We start from the raw sequence: 4,621 nt of genomic DNA, 5'->3' as shown, positions 1-4,621 counted from the left end.
TCAAACTGGGGTAGAATCTGAGTTGTTTGGGACTTCCATGGAGGAAGGCTAGGACGTCGATGAAATTGTTTTGTTTCTGCTATGGTAACCTTGTGTTTACCCCCAGGCTGTTGTGAAACAGGTAAATATGGATTATGTTACCAGATTTTTTCAGTTTTAAACAATTAAACTCAGCTTTTTAAAAACATTCTCTGTCCTTCATTTTTGTAAAAAATTGTCCTTCGGACATAGTGAAGCAATTTTTTTGTTCGTTTGTTTAAACACATTCAATTTTTAGATAACTTACATGACATGCTTCTTCTTAAAAAACAATGCCTCCTCTCCAGATAAATCAAGGTCGCAATGAATGAAGAGCTCAGGATAACGTCAGTCCCAGGTGTCCTAGTCCTGGTGTGTGGATGACAAGCAGCAGCCAGAAATGATGACAGGTGACAATTCCAAATGGAAACTTTTTCCCATTTCTAACCCATCCTTAACAAAAGTCAATATGGAGATGACACCATCCTCACGGTGGTCCAACATAGCAACCATGCCATCTGGATGCATGTTTTCACCAACAGAGAATTGGTGGTTCTTGAGATTAGCAAGGATGGGCTCAATCCGTTCTGCAGCCCCGGTCATAAACCCTGTGATTGGGTTCATGTCACCTTTGACGTGCTTCTGGTAGGCTCCTTTTGTCAGGCTGGTTCCCTGCAAGTGATGGTTCATGATGATATCACCACCAGTGATGACTGTGCTTTTGGGACCTTTGCCCTCCGGGCTTTCAGCGAGGCATTCCCACCAAGAAGCGAGTCATCAGTGTTTCCCTGGGTCCTACTGACCATCTTCCCCTCTACCTCCAGGCACAGCCTGCCTGCAATCTCCCAGATCTTGTAGATATTGGAGAACATCTCATCGTCGCTAGTGAGGTCCTGGTAGATGACCATGATGGCGTCGCTGGAAGGAGACAGACAGACACTGGTTTTGCAGGAGCCCCAAGGTGGGGGGAAGGGAAGGGGAAGTAGGTGGAAAGGAGATGGAATTTTTATTTGTTCTGTGAAGGAGGAATATTTTACAGTCCAACCAACACACCATTCTCCTCTCCAAACTGCCATTTTCATGTATCTCATTAAAGTGGGCAGTGGTTAAGAGCATTGACACTGGAAACAAAAGGAGTTCAAATGGCAGCTGAAACTCAACTTTAAGACCCTGAACAAGTGCTGTGACTGCCTGTGTCACTCTGTCCCTGTTGTAAAGTAAATAATTGCCACTGCCTCATGGTGGTGTTGTGGGGGGTTAAATGATGAATGCGTTTAAAGTACTTAGAAAAATACCAGGTGCCTACGTAAGCCTAGCTGAGTAAAAATTACTTAATAAATGACTAAATATCTATTCATCCCACAAATCTTTATTGAGTGCGCATATGAGCAGAATAAGCACTTCTGATTCTGGGGATATGGGCAAGAACAAAACACAAAATTACCTTCTTCAAGGAGCTTAAATTCTCAAAGCGCTCTAAACTATCATCAATAGCTAAATACTCCAGGGAACATAACTAAATGCTTTCCCACTCTTAGGCATTCAGGGGTCATGGTTTATCATGTTACTCAGACCACTAGTCATGATGGAAATGTTTGCCGACATTTTGGACACTTTTTAGAATGAATATCCTAAAGTGAAAATATTGGGTCAAAAATTTTCAACATTATATTTTGAGGAATATTTGCCTGCTTTATCGAAGTCATTTAATTAGCATCTATAAAATGGAAATATGTATAAATGTACCTCACAATACAGTTAAATAAAGTTTAGTGAAAGCATGGTAAGACCCCATTGGAAACTGGGTAAAATGATAATTGCTAACATTCTGGCTCTGACTGTGTTAATAACCACTTTGAGCTTTGGGAAGATAGAAATAACCTTAGCTTACTGTGCTAAGGCAATATATTGTATCCAAAAAATAGCTCTGTGTGGCAAAATCTTTTTTGGAGAGTAGATTTCATGCAGAAATTATGAGTTTGATGTGATTAGAGAAAAATCTGTGAATTTTCACCACTCAGATACACTTAAAAGCTTCAAAAAAATAATATGTTTTGAAGCATGAATGGCCCATATTAAGATAATTTCTGGTGTCTTATTCAATAACCACCAACAGAGCACTTGGGCCATGGGATCTCATATATGCACGGACCGGAAAATGGTAGTATTAATTCCTGTCGAAAAGTCATTGGGGCAATTATTTCCCACTTGGAGTAGGTTATGGACTCATTTTCTTAAACTTTTTTCTAGACAATTTAGACAAACACAGTTTTATTTAAAAGCAGATCTATTCAGCATCAAGTGTGAAAAATACTCATTTGAAGTCTATTTCTGTTTGCAACGCTGTAATCTGAAGGCATTCTTTTACCTGGAGATAATTCAGGACACCCACAATGCTTGAGCTGCCAGGACACTACAGAATTCCAGAAGCATCACTCCCTCACTTTAGAGCTAGAAAGCTGCTCCCCAGGGGAACCTACACGCTGCTGTTTGGGGAAGACCCTATAGGAGGTGTGTGTCCTTTGTCAGGAACGCAGAGCTAAATGTAGGCCCTAGCTCAGGGGTGAGCAAACTTTTTGACTGAGGGCCACAATGGGTTCTTAAACTGGACGGGAGGGCCGGAACAAAAGCATGGATGGAGTGTTTGTGTGAACTAATATAAATTCAAAGTAAACATCATTACATAAAAGGGTACGGTCTTTTATTTCAATAGTTTTATTCATTTCAAACGGGCCGGATCCGGCCCTCGGGCCGTAGTTTGCCCATGGCTGCCCTAGCTGCATTAACAAACAAACCCTACAGCTGATACATCTGCTTCCTCTTTCTGTTCAGTTAAAATTCATTCTTTTGTTTTCTTTTAAATTGCCCTGCTTACTATGTATTTGGATATGCAAAGCAGTGTCAAATCCATGTTGGAAGAGATTGAACTTGGAAGTCACACATAAGTAGCCAGGTAAGATTCTTCCCTCAAATCACATAATCAGTGACAGGTATATCAGCATCACTGTCAGTCCCACCACGGCACCTAGTTCAACCAATCATGGCATTACTCGGGGCCTGAGAGCCATTTTACCATCAAGCATAGAAAGGCCGTAATCTGGCCTCTGTGTGCGGCAACACAGTAGAAAACCTTTCAGGGAAGAATTAATCTCTGCAGTATATGGGTATTATGTGCATTTAAGAACTACTGTCACCCTGGCTGGGTAGCTCAGTTGGTTAGAGCATTGTCCCCATATGCCAAGGTTGCAGGTTCCATCCCCGGTCAGGCATACCTAATGGTTAGCAACAAGGCCTTGGATTAAGGCAGACCTAGGTCCCAGGAAATGCTTGCACTGCAGTGCTAAGTACCTGGTAAGTATTAACTCATTTGATGCTCATGGCAACCCCATGAGGAGGTGCTATTATTATTATCCCTCACCCATGTGGCTGTTGTTGTTGTTAGAGAGAGAGAGAGAGAGAGAAACATTGATCGGTTGCCTCTCATATGTGCCCCGACTGGGGATGAAACCTACAACCTAAGTCTGTGCCCTGACCTGGAATCAGTGCATGGATGACAACGCTCCAACCAACAGACCCATCAGCCAGGGCCTTTAAGCCTCATTTTTTAACTACCATTAAAATGCGCAAATGATAACATTAAATTTGTAATGTGGTACTGATGATTGAGACACACACAGTGCCTAACACTGTAAGTGTTCATGTGTTTCATTTTATTATGATCATTATTTTTAATATTATGATTTGGCAATACATACAAAGCCTTCACATTAAACATTGGCTTCTAATCCAGAAATTCCACTTTTAGGAACTAGCCTAAGGAGATAATTCGGGACACCCACAATGCTTGAGCTGCCAGGACACTACAGAATTCCGCAGGCATCACTCTGAACTTCAGTGTGTGCTGAGTTTTGGAGCTGCAGCAAGGAGTCTATAATGACTTCAGGTCTTACCTTGCTGCTAATCAACCATTCTGTGATTCTTTCGAAGTAAAATAAAGAATTTAAAATGTGCATTATTGTCTGAGAATGATGCTACCTGGAAGAGCAGGCTTGAAATTTAGGGGGGAAATTTTAGGAAAAAATCTTTAATGTGAAAGTTTCCCCGAAGCTTTAAGTTGGGTTTTTTTATTTGGTTTCCTCATCTCCCCTGAAGAAATGTTTTTAGTTGGCAATCACTAATTAATGACAAGATTAGCCCTGCCCAGCTAGCATGGCTCAGTGGTTAAGCATTGACCTATGAACTAGGAGGTCAAGGTTCCATTCTTGGTCAGAGCACACGCCTGGGTTGTGGGCTCAACCCCCCATTAGGGGGCATGTAAGAGGCAGCCAATCAATGATTCTCTCTTATTCATGTTTCTATCTCTCTCTCCCTCTCCCTTCCTCTCTGAAATCAATACAATATATTTTTTTAAAAATAAGATTAGCCCTTGGTCAGTGTTTACTTGATACAATTTCCTAACCCCTTGTATTAAAATTCAGTTTGTTAACCGGGATGGTGTCTGCGTCCCTCCCAGGCCTGCTGAATCAGAACCCTGGACAGGCACTTGGAAAGCTGCACATTTTAAAAGCACACCCATCAGAGATATGAAGCCCCAGTCCGTCTA

The 4,621-nt window shown here is 41.6% G+C and overlaps 1 pseudogene; it reads right to left on the bottom strand.

The window, feature by feature from the left end:
* Positions 1–381: 381 nt before the first annotated feature.
* Positions 382–926, bottom strand: LOC102766262 (annotated as a pseudogene).
* Positions 927–4,621: the final 3,695 nt, after the last annotated feature.

Source organism: Myotis davidii, unplaced genomic scaffold (genome assembly GCF_000327345.1).
Source record: "Myotis davidii unplaced genomic scaffold, ASM32734v1 scaffold1040, whole genome shotgun sequence".
Classification (NCBI taxonomy): Eukaryota; Metazoa; Chordata; class Mammalia; order Chiroptera; family Vespertilionidae; genus Myotis; species Myotis davidii.
This window is presented reverse-complemented; position numbering and strand designations above follow the sequence as displayed.